Genomic DNA, 18,311 nt, shown 5'->3' on the forward strand with positions numbered 1-18,311 from the left:
AATGTGAATTAAGCTTAAATGAAGGTTCCTTAGAAGAGGGATATATAAGGAACCTAAGTAGTCCTAATTAGATAGCCATTGTATTGTAACTGAGTTCTAGAAGCTGTGGAATTTAATTTGTACCGATTCTCTCTCATACCGAGTCTTCTTCCTACATACCGAATCTCACTCTATCTTATCATTTCTCTCACTCTCAACATGATCTGACCTACCATGAAGTACTATTTACTATTCGTGCAACCAAGGTGAGATCATAGTCCCACCTTTTCAACAACTTTTACTTTTAAACTATGGGATGAGAAACATATACGTATCATACTTTTATGCTTTGAACACAAGTACGAAAACAAACATTCCACAACGAGTTTGAACAAAAAGCCTCAATTCAATTATCATTAGTTACACTTGCAGGGTGTAAACGTGAACTTATGTTATGTGATCACATTGGGCTTGACGAGCCCTCATTCGGACGGTTCGCTACCGTTAGCGGATGAAATATATTTTCGAGTATAGTGTATGTTCTAACACTACGTAACAAGGTACAAAACAGTTAAGTCTTGATAATTGGGTGCTCGCGAACATACTTTTGGAATACAAACGATTTGGATAATCAACTATATTAAATCTTGTGGTTCAAAAATAACGTTACTAATACACCTATGATTTCACCAACGTTTTTCGTTGACAGTTTTCTATATGTTTTTCTCAGGTCCTTGAACGCTAGGTGATACATGCTTCCGCACATTATTTTTGATACTTGCTTGGATGTCGAGTATACATGCATACGTGGAGTGTCTTTTGACTTAACTTAATTTGTATCGCATATGTTTCAATTGTACTTAAAACGTTGTAACATGTTTAGTCGTTGAACTACTTTGTAAACTTGGAAACATCTTTATAATTGAAATGAATGCGACATATTTTGATCAAACGTTATTTTAAAGACTTATGACCACGTAACGGGACCTAAGTAGAGGGCGCCGTCAATGAGAATTTTGTCGGGTCGCTACACTATGCTTCAAACAAACAACAACGAACGCACCATTAACCTATCATATTTTATGAAGAATGGCAACGAAATTTTTTTGGGTTAAGGCTACTCAAGGGCCATATACTTTTTATTTTGTCCCGATGTAGTCCATATACCCAAAAAAAATACTATTATAGTCCATAAACTTTAAAAGAATGTATCGATATAGTCCATTGACCTGATAAATAAGGTTGATCGATTTTAAACCGTTGATCTTCAAAAAAGTATAAATTTTTTTTGTCCCGATGTAGTCCATATACCCAAAGAAAAGTACTAATGTAGTTCACATACTTTCAAAAAGTGTATCGATGTAGGCCATAAACTTTCAAAAGTGTATCAATGTAAACAAAAGGTGACCTGTTTAACCGGTAACAGGTTACCTTATGGACTACATCGATACACTTTTTAAAAATTTATGGCCTATAATAGTATTTTTTTGGGTATATGGACTACATCGGAACAAAATAAAAAATATATACCCCTTGAGTAGCCTTAACCCAAAATTTTTCAATAGCACTAGTCTACCATGTATGTCATATGAATTTGCTTAAACATCATTTGTTCTCTCTTTTCTCAACTAATCTTGAATAACCTGTATACAAAACTCAAAAAACCAAATTAGAAAAAGTAACATTTTTTCTTAGAAAATGAGTTATTGAAAAATTGCTAAAAATAAGAGATTAATTCATCATGTGTCATGCGTTTTGAAAATATTAATAAATAAATAAATAAATAGTCACAGACGCAATGAGAAACATTTTTATTGAACTTGACACCATTAAGCGTACTTGATTATGGCACATAAACTTGAGATACCATAGAATACACCAAGAAGTATATTGTCAAAATATGTCTGGTTTTCAGGTTCTATCAAACAAACGTAACAAAAGATGACATCTCATACTGGCTTGATAAATAATTTTCTTAACTAAAACACGAAGACTGCAATTGCAAGAACAATTAAATGTAGAAGATGCAAATTAAATATTGACTTAATTATGAAGAAACTTATACCTGATATGACACGAGTGGGCTTTATTACACACTCAATAACACTAAGCATTGACAAAGTTTGCTGAAGAAATTACAATCCTTTGTCCAAGTGAGAAATCGTAGTATCAATCTTTAACATGTATGCTCATTTCATCACAAACATTTCACATCTGTCAATTTGTCTTGTAGAAAGATATCCATAAGCAAATACTCCGTACAATATATATATATATATATATATATATATATATATATATATATACTCCCTCCGTCCCATTATAAGTGTCCACTTACTTTTTGCACACAATTTTAGAAAATTACACTAACTTCATTCTACACCAATCAGAAATCTCCTTTCTCCAGAATAACCTCTTTTCATTGGTTGAAAGTACAATATGGACACTTGTAATGGGACATCCTAAAATGGAAATGTGGACACTTGTGGTGGGACGGAGGGAGTATATATATATATATATATATATATATATATATATATATATATATATATATATATATATATATATATATAGTGGTAGGATCAAGAGGGAAGTAACCAATCGGGGGGAAGCGGGGGGAAGCAAAATTTTTTTTTTTCTTTCGTTTTTTGAAAAAACTTCGTCACGAACATTATAGGTGTGATGAAAATATGAACATTTAGTAGAGACACTTTGTGATAAATGTTTTTATTTTGGCGGAAAAACGTTCGAAGAAGTAATATATAACAATTATCGTGTTTTTCGAGCGAATGTTGAGGTTTTAGCTATTGGGGTTTAAATATCAGGGTTTAGATATTAGGGTTTATAGGGTTTAGATATTAGGGTTTAGAAATTTAGGGTTTAGGGTTTAGATTTAGGGTTTAGATTTAGGATTTAGATTGAGTTTTTAACACGAACGGTTTAGAGTTTAGGGTTTAGGGTTTAGGGTTTAGAGTTTAGGGTTTGATATTTTGGGTTTATTCCGTAAACTCAAAACACCAAACCCTAAACTCTAAACTCTAAATCGGGCTAAATTTTATTTCACAAAACATGAAGAAAAAACGTTCATATTCTTCACGAACAATATTATCTTGAATGTTATTTTTGTCGATCGTTTTTCCACATAAATAATAACATTCATCACGAAGTGTCTCTTCTAAATGTTCATATTTTCGTGTGATCTAGATGCCGGGAAAAAAAAAGTCCAAAAGAAAAAAACAAAAAAAAAAAAATTTGCTTCTCCCCGCTTCCTCCCGATTGGTTACTTCCCCATTGATCTTGCCCATATATATATATATATATATATATATATATATATATATATATATATATATATATATATAATTGTTAATGAAAAACTAGCTCAACAACTAATATTTTAGATGGTACAACCAGGCTTCTTTTTCAATACTCTTAGCTTATTTGGTTTGACATCAATAATACATCCATCAATTAAATCCCCAAACTATAAGAACTATAAGTATCATCTAAACAACGATCGAACTTTTGCAATGGATATCTCACAATTCAGGACAAATCATTAGTTTCAAACTGAAAACTCATACTGAATTAAACACATTTAAAATCATGCAAACTAAAATTAACACCAACCAATAATTGAATTCGTAACCCTAAATTTTCAATCAAAATCCCTTTGATCGGTCGAAATGCATCGATTACTAAACTTAGAAAGTGATTAACAACATCAATTAACATAGAAACCATAACCAAATGAATAAAATGAGAAATTGAAGAATAATTTAGCATATAAATGAATAGCAAGAACGAAATGATGAGTCCACCATTAGTCTTATCATACAACAACAAAAACAAAAAAATCCAATCTTACAAAAGTGATGGGGTATGAGGTAAATAAGATCTAGACAATCATTTCTCTATTATAGAATAAAGACAATTCATTTCTCCATCAAGAGTGAAACAATGACTTGTCTTTATTCTAGGATATGAGCGAAATTGTCTACATCTTACTTCCCCATACCCCACTTTTGTGGAATTGATTTTTGTTATTGTTGTATTGATGATAAGACTGATGATAGATTCATAATTCTGTGTTCCTTTCAAAGTAAAAAAAAATTTTGTTGGCCTCTTCTAGTTTCGATAAAGTTATACTTAAAATCCTCTGGTATTTCTTCTTTTCATGTTTGTATTTAATCAAACTATTTATGTGCACTAACATAAACAATGATTATATGGCGACGATGACTCAAACTATTATCTATCATTGTGTAGGAATTTGGGGGATTATGTGTGAAGTAACCGATTGTGGCGGTATGTAAGATATCTTTGAAGAATCAGCCATCAGAGATGAAAACTAGATAAGTGATAGTGACAATTAGGATTTTTGATTGACGAATTTGGGAGAAAGTAAAAAATGATCTCTCACAAGAGATCCGCTAATTTAAAGATATACTACAATAATATCGTTGACTTACATGTAAGTTTTCACTTTTTTAAATATCAGGCTGATATCGGCTAAAAAGTTACGTTTTCATCGGCCCAAAAACAAGAAAGATTCGAACTTTGTCGGCAAAATATTCATTTCGTCGGTTAGAATTGAAGAACAAGTAATTTCGAATGCAAAAAGAATCAAGAGAATCGGAGCTAAAACGAAGATTCTAGAGCGAAAACGGTGAAAGACAAGAAATCAAGTTACGATCCAGGGAATTCAGCTGACCAGACAAGCCAAACGACCTGCCAAACGGCCTGCCAAATGGCTTGCCTGGCTCACAAATGGCCTGCAAAAGGCCCTTACAAACGGATTGGCTTGGAAAACGGCCCCTACAAACGGCTTGGCTTGGCAAACGGCCCCTACAAACGGCCTGCCAAACGGCCTGCCAGCCGTTTACAGGGAAAAATTTAGCTTATTTAAAGGGTCTTTATCATTCATTCCAACACACACTTCAATTCACTTCTTTCTCTCTCTTGTACAATATTAGTCATACTTTCAAGGTCTTCGACTCCGTGCGGGAAACCTAGTACCCGGAGAAGAACGCAAAAGATTGTATTAGGAGCGGTCTGGAGTCTTGAAGTTGTCACTTTTGTATTCGGAACTCGTTTAATCTACTGGTACTTCTATCCTTTATCTTTATATCATGTCTTCTATCATTATGTTCTGTGATATTATTGCCACGATTAGCGAGTAGTTATCTTTAGTGTATGCTATGATGTAAGTAGTTATAATGCCGAAATAATGTTATGGTTTGTGTATGTGATGTGTGCAGCGGAGTATACGAAATACTATTATTTTTATTACGAAATACGATACAATTTACACAAGTTTTATTTATTTATATAGATGGAATATACTTAAACCTTGCTATAACACTTATAGGCATTGTACCTAATCGTAGAGTAGTGTAGTTTTTAGTAAGTCCGGTTCATTCCACAGGGAGCTAGCTGAGTTTAACGCTATATTTTTAACAACTATATTTATATAAAATATATGTAATTGTAGATAGTAATATTATTATAAAAGGGGGTTTTTACCGTTTAATAATCGGTTTGTCGATTTTATATTTTAAGCGTAAAGATAAATGACGATAATATAAATGACAGAATTTAAATTGCGATAAAGTAAATTGCAGTAATTAAAATGACAGTAAATAAATGTACGATGAAATATGAAATAAAAGAATTATGCTGATTTAAACTTCCGTAATCATGATGTTTGACGTTTTGATTTTAATTAATTGTTACCCGGGTTAATTGTCCTTTGTCCTGGTTTTTTTGATATCTATCTGGTTTTTGTCCATAATAGTCCATCGGTCATAATTATAAAATGCTCGTCAAATAGACCTTATTCCCGAAGTCAAATATTCCAACTAATTAGGGATTTAGACTGTAACAGGGTTTTAATACTTTGTAAATAATTACACCAGGTTATCGACTGCGTGTAATTCAAGGTTTTAATACTTTGTTAACAATTACACCAATTATCCTTGTATGTAATCCATCCCTGGTTTAATTAGTCCATGATACATTAATTTATTCACTTGGCCATAATGAATAATTAATTACCCAATCCAATTGATTAATTAAATGATTGTAAACGATGTCGTATAAACATCACTAAATAGGACATTCGTAATCATTTTAATAATTATTAGATTAACTAATTTGAAGATAGGTTCGACATGTTCCAATGAGTTGTCGCTCAATTAGACAATACCCCCCATCTATTAATAGTCATAGTCCAATGTCCACAAGTGTCGGTCTTTTGTCCAAACCCAAATTATGGTACAAAATCCAATAACCCCGTCTTAATATTTAGCCCAACATCACGATTACTTTGATTTAAATAAGCATAATAATAACTTAGTTACGATACATTAATTTAAAATGGAAGAACATAGCTTACAGTGATTATTTATCGCGTAGCGTTACCCGGACAGAGTTCCGAATTTAAAACCCATAAAATATTTCTTACAATAACCCAACTAAACCATAACTTTATTAAAATTAACTTAAATTAAAATTATAATATATATATTATGTTAATAGAGAATGAAAGAAAGAAATGAAAAACGGTGTATCATTCGAGCAGAATTCGCTGGCTTTTATGGATGTGAACTGATCCTGAGGGCCATGCGATCGCATGACTTTTCAGTGTTATTCCCATGCAATCGCATGGCCAGCCTGGCATGCTCCCATCAGTTTGTTTTCTAGTTCAGTTTATTTTCTAGTTTGCATACGTTTTATTTAATAATATAATATAATATATATAATTTTATATAATTATATATATATTATATTATATTCATGTGCATAGTAGACTTGTAATTTTAGGACCGTTGACTCGCGCGTTGATGCTCGGTTTACGTCTCAGTTTCAGATTTTCGAACGCCTTTTCGTACGCGGAGATATCTTGTAATTTGCGTCCCGCGACTTGTACTCTTGTAATTTTTAGACGTTTCTCATCAATAAATTGACCCACTTAGATTGTATCTTGTACATTTGAGCTTTTTGGTCATTTGCGTCTTCAAATCGTCGTTTTCTTCTTTTGTCTTCGCACTTATTTATTTAAACGAATCTTACTTGAAAATAAAACAATTGCAACTGAAAACTTTACATATTGGAAGGATATTGTGCCTAAATATATGTTCACTTGGAGCACTATCAAATATCCCCACACTTTAGCGTTGCTTGTCCTCAAGCAATACAGAATTTGAAATTAAATCACACTTCACTCGAATCACTTTTTTATTTTCACACTTTATACATCAGTGATTTTGGTACGGCGGTATGAACAATGATAGTAACGATGTGGTTTACAGTCCCACATGACTATGAAAATTTAGATCCTTTAAGGAAATTTGATCTTTATGAAAACATTTGATCTTTTGAAAATTCATTCCAGATTTTACCCTAGATAAGTTTTCCGGAATAACCCTTCACCGGTGTCTGCAAAATATTTTTGTGGGTTTTGTGGGTTTCATATTTTCAAATTTTAGCTCAAAACTTATGGTTTTGTGTCACCCATTTGCTAATCCTTGAATTAGAAAAGCACACGTCCAGTATACTTGCTCCGTATATTACCTTTCGGTAAACTACCGTCCGGTTGTAAAGGAAAGCGATGAACAAGCAACTGTTAAGGAAATGTCTAATGACATGCATTTGTTCATGGTCCACAACGTGTCAGATGCAATTACTATCATTTGTAGGAGAAATAGTAAAGATCACCCTATAATTTTTCGGTCTGGCACAAGGTCCTGTCTTCGACCATGCTATGCAACCATCGTTCTTACGGTTGACACCCGATTTGGTTCAGGTGACCTAATGAATTCTGATGAATTCTCAGAATTTTACGTTAAATGGTAATGAACGCATTGAAAATAGGTTTCAGAAAACAAATCGGTTTTAATTTTGATCAAAATATTTTCTCGTTCAAGCTCGAGTTTAGATATTATTGAATTCCATGAGTTTGTAATTCTCAATCTTTAAAGTCAATCTCAAGGATTGAGTAATATCAGTCTTAAAAGCTGATTTTTAATCTTTAAGGAGATTATCCTTTCTGAGGGTCTGATTCATTAGTCTTATCAAGCTAATTTGCACGGCGCCCTCCCCATTTTACGAGACAGATCCTCTCATGGTTAGGATAAGTCTGACCACTTGGCGACCCTGTTTGATGCTGAGGTCCGTGGATTTCCTGCTGATTTTAGAGATGACTTTTCTAGATTTTTCGTCAACCTACAGCTGGTCTGGACGACAACTTCCTGACCTAAATCAAGAAGTGTGTGTCTTTTTCGGAAGACTTTACTTCCTTTTAATGATGGAATTGATTCATCGTGTAGATCCATCTATTCTTTCAAAGGTATTACAATAAATCGGGTAAAACTGATTAGTTTAGTCCAAAGCAAAAGTACCTGCAATAATCTGTACCAAATATGTGATATGTGTTTTAAAGAAATTGGTAAATTCTTCTCACACTTAGCTTTTATTTATTCTTTTTTTTTGCCTTTTTATTCTCTTTTATTCCATTTTAAATGAATTCAAGCGTTTTGGGTTGTTTCTCCATTTATGTTCTCTCTGAGGTAACAATAATTTCGGCATTAACACCTAGTTTTATCGTTCATAAATATGTATAAACATGATTTTGAATTCATTTAGTTGAAAAATTTTCAAATTTTCACAAAATTTGGCAATTAAACTAAGTGTAAACCCGAGAGAATTTATAACCCTTCCCCACACTTGAGATCATGCAATGCCCTCATTTGCATGAAATCAGACTATAATTATAAATTCATGAGGGTGATTAGTGTAGAAAAGTGATTAAAAATACCGAGTTTGCAAACATATTATTTTATATCACATTTGATATTTTGCGTCTTGTCGTCAAAATTAGTAGCTTTTGCTGAACTTTAATGCCAGTCTTTGAAAGTGCGATGTTTTACCCTATTTTGTATATAAAATAAATTACAAACTATATATATATATATATATATATATATATATATATATATATATATATATATATATATATATATATATATATATGTATATATATACATATATATATTTTACAAAACCTTTATTTATTAAAACAATTTAAATGAATAATTTTTAAAAATTTTATTTCCTTTTACTTTAGGTAGTTTCGGTACGTTTACCTAGTCCGTCCCTCGATAATATTTAAAATTTGTCATTTTTAAAGCGATTGTTTTAAAAGCAAATATTTTTAGGTTTTTTAATTTTTTTGGTATACTTTAGATCAATAAAATTAAAAATAATGATAACAAAATTTTCGCCCCGCCCTCGGGTAAAGCAATTTTGGTTCTATGACATAGTCTTTAACTTACGACGAATTTTAGAAATCATTTTTTAAGCTTAATGAAATAAAGTAAATTTTATTTTTAAATTCACACAAAAATTAATTTTAAAAAGCGTATTAATTTCATACAAAACCTACAAAACAAAAAAATCAGAATGAGGGGAGAAAACTAGTTCTTTAGTGTCTGCTAGCGGAAAAGACCAATCGGATTCCATTATTGGAACTACACGAGAACAGAACAACTAACTTTAGACAGCGTTTCCTTTTTAGAACATTTGAATCTCCCCACACTTAGGTAGCTGTGGTGTCAAAATTGTGATTAACTTCATTGTCAATTTCTCTTGGACCATAATCAACTTGCATATATGTGACTTTTGCTTTAAGCCGTTGGTCGGATTCCTGTGTAATATCCACAAATTCAACTAGCTTTGCCTTTTCTTTAGGCGATAGATTGGATACTAACCGGTTACATAACTTAAAGTTCCCCTTGGTTCTAGCATCACGAATCCATTTAATAAGTTTCTTCATTGAACTGTTAATAACAGAGTCATTTAATTTCGTATCAACAACGGGGTTCTTTGTTATCAAGTCATCATTAGGTGTTACTTCATTTTCTCAACACTTAGGCGTTTTATTATTATTAAGCACTACCGTTGGAGTTGGTAAAACAACATGGTTCTTACCAATCGTTTTTGTTGGTTCAACGGTTTTTGTTAGTGGAGATTTAGCCTTTCGACTCACAAAGATGATTGATTTTTCATCATTACTAAGTGTCATTGTACCCTCTCTTACATCAAATAACGCCCCGGTGGACGCTAAGAATGGTCGACCTAAAATTAGAGAAATGTTTGGGTCCTCTTCTATGTCAATGACAATAAATTCGACTAGAAAAGTTAAATTACCTACTTGAACGGGTAGGTTGTCAGTAATTCCAACTGGGTGCCTAATGGTTTGATCAAAGAGTTGAACACTCATTTTCGTTGGACTTAACTCACCTACTCCTAATCTCTTATATAATGAAAGAGGCATAAAACTCACACTTGCACCTAAATCTGCTAGTGCATCATACATGACATAATCACTAAGTAGACAAGGAACAATAAATTCACCCGGATCACCCAACCTGGGTGGAACTTTTGGTGGAACTGTCTTCACCGGGTTTATTTTTACGATTTTTATTTCTTGCACTTTCTTATTCTTCTTCTTCTTTCCAGAGGTATCACAAACTTTATTACCTATCACTTGCTCATACTCAACTCCTTTTCTTGAAAACGGGATGGGTGGTTTGTATGGTGCCACTACTGGCTTTACATACTCGGGTGGTGGTGGTGTTGTAACTTCTTCATTGTTACTCACATCTAAAACCTTCTCATCTTCTGGTGCTGATTTTTCAGAATTTGTTGATACCATATTAACATTCTCATTTCGAGGATTTACTTCAGTATTACTCGGTAGCTTTCCTTGTTCCCTCTCACTCATCATGCTAGCAAGAGTACCTACGTGTTTTTCTAGATTCAAAATAAAAGCTTGTTGAGTTCTTAATGACTGAACAAACCTCTCATTTGTTTGGGTTTGAGTTGCAATAAATTGTGTTTGAGATTCTATTAGCTTTGCCATCATTTCTTCCAGATTTGGCTTTTTCTCTTCGGTTTATTGTGGTGGTTTATACAAGCTAGGTCTTTGTTGATTGAAAGTGTTGTTTTGAGTTGGTTGGTTATTCAGACCTTGTTGGTTATACGAGTTATTGTTGGGTCCATTTGGATTGTAAAAAATGTTTTGATTTCGATTAAAGTTTGGCCTTGGCGGTTGATAATTATTTTGATAATTATTTCCCGGACTTTGGTTCATGTAGGAAACATTCTCACGTTGTTCCATCGTTTGCTCAATGTGACAATCTTTCGTTAAGTGTGGTCCACCGCATTGCTCAAAACTTATTCGTATCGCGTGAATATCTTTATTCATCTTTTCCATTCGTCTCTCGAAAGCATCTATTTTTGCAGAAACGGAATCAAAGTCATGGCTAGAATCGGCTCTAGCCACTTTAGATGAACGAAAAATATCTTTTTCCTGGTGCCACTCATGTGAGTGGGAGGCTGTGTTATCAATGATTTTGTGAGCTTCATTTGCGGTTTTCTTCATAATGGAACCACCAGCTGCTGTGTCGATGTCTTTTCGTGTAGCAACATCGACACCTTGGTAGAATATTTGTACTATTTGATAAGTGTCTAAACCATGTTGAGGACATCCTCTCAACAACTTTCCGAATCTTTTCCATGCCTCATATAATGTTTCATTTGGCTTTTGTACGAACGTAACAATTTCTCCTTGAAGTCTCACGGCTTTAGATGCCGGAAAGAATCTTTTAAGAAATTTCTCAACTAAGATATCCCATGTGTCAATCGCTTCTTCGGGTAACGATTCTAACCAATCTTTGGCTTCTCCCTTTAAAGTCCAGGGAAACAACATGAGATAGATCTGTTCATCCTCAACTTCTCTGATTTTGAATAGAGTACAGATCCTATTAAAGGTTCGAAGATGTTCGTTTGGATCTTCTTTTGGCGTACCACTATATTGGCATTGATTAGTTACCATGTGTAGGATTTGTCCTTTGATTTCATAATCTGACGCATTAACATCTGGCTTAATAATGGCGTTACCTTGGCCCGTGCGTGTGGCTCTCATTCGGTCTTCCATACTTAGAGGTTCCGTTACTTCCATAATTGAATTTGTTGAATACGAATCACTAGAGGATTCTGATTTAACGGTTTGTGGTTCAGGAGGAATGATTAGTGGTTCAGGATCTTGGAATTGTCTCTGAATATCCTCCGGGTTCTCAATTGTGAAGTCGGGTTCAAAAAATGAATTATCGGATTTTTGAATTTTTGAATTGGAGTACTTGTTCGACTTGACGATGATTCTAAAGAAAATTCAACGGCGACAATATTGGCTAGATGTCTTGATCGGGTTACAGGTGGTGAACGTATGAAAGGTGGTGAACGTTTTGCTCAGTCCATTCACTGAATATCCTATTAGTTATAAAAATAAAAATTATATAAGTTATTAAATTAATAGACTTTTCTGATTTTGCCCACGTTTCGAATAGCCAATAGATGCAGTAGGTAGCCAGGACCCTTTAAATCGGAAGCCCACAACTCGCCACTAACAAATCCAACTATTACTACGAACCAGAAAATTTTGGATGTCTATCAATTTAACCGCTTAAAATAATTTTTCGTCGAGACACTCCATGCGATCAGTCCAGACACTCCATGCGATCAAGGTTGTCAGTCCAGACACTCCATGTGATCAAGGTTGTTTCGTGCTTTTAAACTGATCGGCCCAATTAAATTTTTTATTTTTTATTTGATTTTTATATTTTCTGATTTATTACAAAATATTTATATAAATTAAATTAAACTTATATTTTAAATCAAAAAATAAAAGTTCTTGTTAATATTATATATATATATATATACATATATATATATATATATATATATATATACATATATATATATATACATATATATATATACATATATATATATAGGGGCATGATCAATGGGGAGGTAACCAATCGGGGGGAAGCAAACATTTTTTTTTTCGTTTTTTTGGGAATTTTTTTTTCCCGACATCAAGATCACACGAAAATATGAACATTTAGAAGAGACTTCATGATGAATATTATTATTTAGGCGGGAAAACGATCGACAAAAATAACATTCAAGATAATATTGTTCGTGAAGAATATGAACATTTTTTTTTCATGTTTTGTGAAGTAAAATTTAGCCCGATTTAGAGTTTAGGGTTTAGGGTTTGGTGTTTTGGGTTTATTCCATAAACCCAAAACACCAAACCCTAAACCCTAAACTCTAAACCGTTCGTGTTAAAAACTCAATCTAAATTCTAAATCTAAACCCTAAATCTAAACCCTAAACCCTAAATTTCTATACCCTAATATCTAAACCCTATAAACCCTAATATCTAAACCCTAATATCTAAACCCCAATAGCTAAAACCTCAACATACGCTCGAAAAACACGATAATTGTTATATATTACTTCTTCGAGCGTTTTCCGGCCAAAATAAAAACATTTATCACAAAGTGTCTCTACTAAATGTTCATATTTTCATCTCAACTATAATGTTCGTGAACAAAGTTTTTTCAAAAAACGAAAAAAAAAAAATTTTGCTTCCCCCCGCTTCCCCACGATTGGTTACTTCCCTCTTGATCCTACCACTGTATATATATATATATATATATATATATATATATATATATATATATATATATATATATATATATATATATATATATATATATATATATATATATATATATATATATATTATTTTTTTAACACTTATTATAAATACAAAATATTTTTACGAAATAAGAAATAATATATTTTTTAAAAAAAATATAGTTTTACTAAAATATAGCGTTTCGCCGGGTCCCCGGCAGCGGCGCCAAAAACTTGATTTGTGCAGCGGAGTATACGAAATACTATTATTATTATTATTACGAAATACGATACAATTTACACAAGTTTTATTTATTTATATAGATGGGATATACTTAAACCTTGCTACAACACTTATAGGCAGTGTACCTAATCGTAGAGTAGTGTAGTTTTTAGTAAGTCCGGTTCGTTCCACAGGGAGCTAGCTGAGTTTAACGCTATATTTTTAACAACTATATTTATATAAAATATATATAATTATATATAGTAATATTATTATAAAAGGGGGTTTTTACCGTTTAATGACCGGTTTGTCGATTTTATATTTTAAGCGTAAAGATAAATGACAATAATATAAATGACAGAATTTAAATTGCGATAAAGTAAATTGCAGTAATTAAAATGACAGTAAATAAAGGTACGATGAAATATGAAATAAAAGAATTATGCTTATTTAAACTTCCGTAATCATGATGTTTGACGTTTTGATTTTAATTAATTGTTACCCGGGTTAATTGTCCTTTGTCCTGGTTTATTTGATACCTATCTGGTTTTTGTCCATAATAGTCCATCGGTCATAATTATAAAATGCTCGTCAAATTAACCTTATTTCCGAAGTCAAATATTCTAACTAATTAGGGATTTAGACTGTAACAGGGTTTTAATACTTTGTTTATAATTACACCAGGTAATCGACGGCGTGTAATTCAAGGTTTTAATACTTTGTTAACAATTACACCAATTATCCTTGTATGTAATCCACCTCTGTTTTAATTAGTCCATGATACATTAATTTATTCACTTGGCTATAATGAATAATCAATTACCCAATCCAATTGATTAATTAAATGATTGTAAACGATGTAGTATGAACGTCACTAAATAGAACATTCGTAATCATTTTAATAATTATTAGATTAACTAATTTGAAGATTGGTTCGACAGATTCCAATGAGTTGTCGCTCAATTAGACAATACCCCCATCTATTAATAGTCATAGTCCAACGTCCATAAGTGTCGCTCTTTTGTCCAAACCCAAATTATGGTACCAAATCCAATAACCCCGTCTTAATATTTAGCCCAACATCACGATTACTTTGATTTAAATAAGCATAATAATAACTTAGTTACGATACATTAATTGAAAAAGGAAGAACATAGCTTACAGTGATTATTTATCGCGTAGCTTTACAGAGTTCCGACTTTAAAACCCATAAAACATTTCTTACAATAACCCAACTAAACCATAACTTTATTAAATTTAACTTAAATTAAAATTATAATATAAATATATATATTATGTTTACAGAGAATGAAAGAAAGAAATGAAAAATGGTGTATCATTCGAGCAGAATTCGCTGGCTTTTATAGATGTGAACTGATCCTGAGGGCCATGCGATCGCATGGTTTTTAGTGTTATTCCCATACGATCGCATGGCCAGCCTGGCATGCTCCCATCAGTTTGTTTCTAGTTTGCCGACGTCTTATTTAATAATATAATACAATATATATAATTTTATATAATTATATATATATTATAATATATTCATGTGCATAGTAGACTTGTAATTTTAGGACCGTTAACTCGCGCGTTGATGCTCGGTTTACGTCTCAGTTCCGGATTTTCTAACGCCTTTTCGTACGCGGAGATATCTTGTACTTTGCGTCCCGCGACTTGTATTCTTATAATTTTTAGACGTTTCTCATCAATAAATTGAACCACTTGGATTGTATCTTGTACATTTGAGCTTTTTGGTCCTTTTCTTCTTTTGTCTTCGCACTTATTTATTTAAACGAATATTACTTGACAATAAAACAATTGCAACTGAAAACTTTACATATTGGAAGGATATTGTGCCAAAATATATGTTCATTTGGAGCACTATCAGTATGTCACTGAAATGCTTTCCGATTATGCTTTAAACTCAATCGCTTTTCCAGCTAATAGAACGTAGTTATTGGCTCTGTTATTGGGAAGTCGCGAACCCCGATTCAGAGTACACTATCTGTGTCACACCTTGGTAAGAGAAGTCTATTGGATACAACGTAAGATCGATTGAGTCACATCGGTTGTAGTAAGTCTATCGAGCTTTGGATTCCGACTGAGGACTCTTTCGTAGTGAAACATCTGACTAGACCCTTAGTACATTGTCGGTCCCAGACCATGCTAGTGTAGTCACCAAGCATATAAACTTCATACGTGCACGCTGAAGCACAGTAGTTGTTGTAAGATGCACCTCTACTAAGTAAGGCCATGGACGGTCAGTGTTGATTAGTACACTGCACCATAACGCGGTCTCAAGCATTGCACCTCGCTTGAGGGATTCTTAGTTGATTAAGCAACTGCTTGTTTAGACACATAAAGGATTGGACCGTTAGGATAACCTAACGTGTTCATGGAAGTCAGCTTGACTTGGCCATGGTGTTCTTTATGGTTGAACTCTTTTTAAGGGCCTAACTATCTTTTAAGACCAATCATTAACGAAAGCATTGAAACACATCACGTCTCTCGGATATGGTAAACCATGTATTCTATTATGCTTAAGAAAGCTTAGACCTTTGTTGAATGTTAATACGTCACCCAACCGAGTCGCTCAATTGGATGAGCCATCTGAACGTGTATGCCTGTAGTCAGACTGCATGGGCGTCGGGGGTAACGGACGTTGCTGTCTATTCAGAATCTTCAAGCCTAGCGCAGTACCCAGTGACATGTCTTATAACAGGGGCGTTTAGGACCAGTGTAATGAATACAAGGCCTCTGCCTATTCATGAGCCATCATTCCATAATCTCGGCAAAGTAACTGATGAAATCATAGTATGCACTTACTTTAACCTTATCTGAATTACAAATTTTATCACATTTACTTTATCTGTCTTATAAATTAGAAAATCCCAAAAATTAAGTAACCACTACTCCTTCATAACTATCTTAGGCTTAAATATATGTTCGATTCTACTGATATCTCAAAAATACGACTCTAGGTCATACTTCCCTTACTCATACTAAGGAGTAGTACGATTTAGGCCCCGCTAAATATAAATTTAAAACAGTACCCCCTCTTGGTGGTTGATTCTGACGTGTTGCGACCTAACGACACCACACAAATAAAACCGTTTGTTTCGGCCATATCAAGAAGGAAGCTAGTTTTTGGCGCCGCTGCCTGGGAACTGGTATCAGACAATACTGCTCTCTATCAAACTTATTCACAAGCATTTAGTGGTGTCTAAAAAAGACAATTATACACGAATTTGGTTGTTGGATTTTCCGAACAATCTTCAATTATATTGGGATCAAATGGATCCTGCCTCTCCGTAGTCGGCCTGGCCACTTGGTGTAGTGACCCGAACTTTTCCATATTTATATATATTAATTGAGATTGATATTTACATGATTAAATGTTTCCAATGTGTTAAGCAATCAAACTTGTTAAGACTTGATTAAATGAAATAAGTTTCATATAGACAATTGATCACCCATGTTGACCGGCGATTCACGAACGTTACAAAATTGTAAAAACTACATGTTGTGGTATATATAGACATATATATATGGTTGACATAAGATTATGATGAGTAAGTATCTCACTAAGTATATTAACAATGTGTGATATACATAAGAAATGAGATTACTAAGTTAAGAAACTCGAAATGATATATATAACGATTATCGTTATGATAACGTCTACTAAATACATATGTATCATATTAAGATATTGATACACTATATTTAACATGATAAAATGATATTTAAATATATCATTAAGTGTGTTAACAGTGAACTACATATGTAAAAACAAGACTACTAACTCAAGAATTACGAAACGAGACTTATATGTAATGATTATCGTTGTAACGATATTTTAATGTATATATCATATTAAGAGATATTCATACATCATAATATCATGATAATATAATAATTTAACATCTCATTTGATATAATAAACATTGGGTTAACAACATTAATTGAGATCGTTAACTTAAAGGTTTCAAAACAACACTTACATGTAACGACTAACGAAGACTTAACGACTCCATTAGAATGTATATACATGTTGTGTTTTGATATGTATTCTTACACTTTTGAAAGACTTCAAGACACATATCAAAGTACTTCTACTTAACAAAAATGCTTACAATTACATCCTCGTTCAGTTTCATCAACAATTCTACTGGTATGCACCAGTATTCGTACTCGTACAATACACAGCTTTTAGATGTATGTACTATTGGTATATACACACCAATGATTAGCTCTTAGTAGCCCATGTGAGTAACCAAACACATGTGGGAACCATCATTTGGCAACTAGCATGAAATATCTCATAAAATTACAAAAATATTAGTAATCATTCATGACTTATTTACATGAAAACAAAATTACATATCCTTTATATCTAATCCATATACCAATGACCAAAAACACCTACAAACACTTTCATTCTTCAATTTTCTTCATCTAATTGATCTCTCTCAAGTTCCATCTTCAAGTTCTAAGTGTTCTTCATAAATTCCATAAGTATAGTTTCATAAAAATCAAGAATACTTCCAAGTTTGCAAGT

General features: G+C 32.8%; 1 non-coding gene across 1 annotated transcript; it reads left to right on the plus strand.

Moving 5' to 3' along the window:
- Positions 1–11,513: 11,513 nt before the first annotated feature.
- Positions 11,514–11,620, plus strand: LOC139851006 (small nucleolar RNA R71). The gene has a single exon (XR_011760373.1). It is a non-coding gene; the product is annotated as a small nucleolar RNA R71 (small nucleolar RNA).
- The last annotated feature ends 6,691 nt before the right edge of the window (positions 11,621–18,311 follow it).

Source organism: Rutidosis leptorrhynchoides, chromosome 5 (genome assembly GCF_046630445.1).
Source record: "Rutidosis leptorrhynchoides isolate AG116_Rl617_1_P2 chromosome 5, CSIRO_AGI_Rlap_v1, whole genome shotgun sequence".
In the NCBI taxonomy this organism is placed as follows: domain Eukaryota; kingdom Viridiplantae; phylum Streptophyta; class Magnoliopsida; order Asterales; family Asteraceae; genus Rutidosis; species Rutidosis leptorrhynchoides.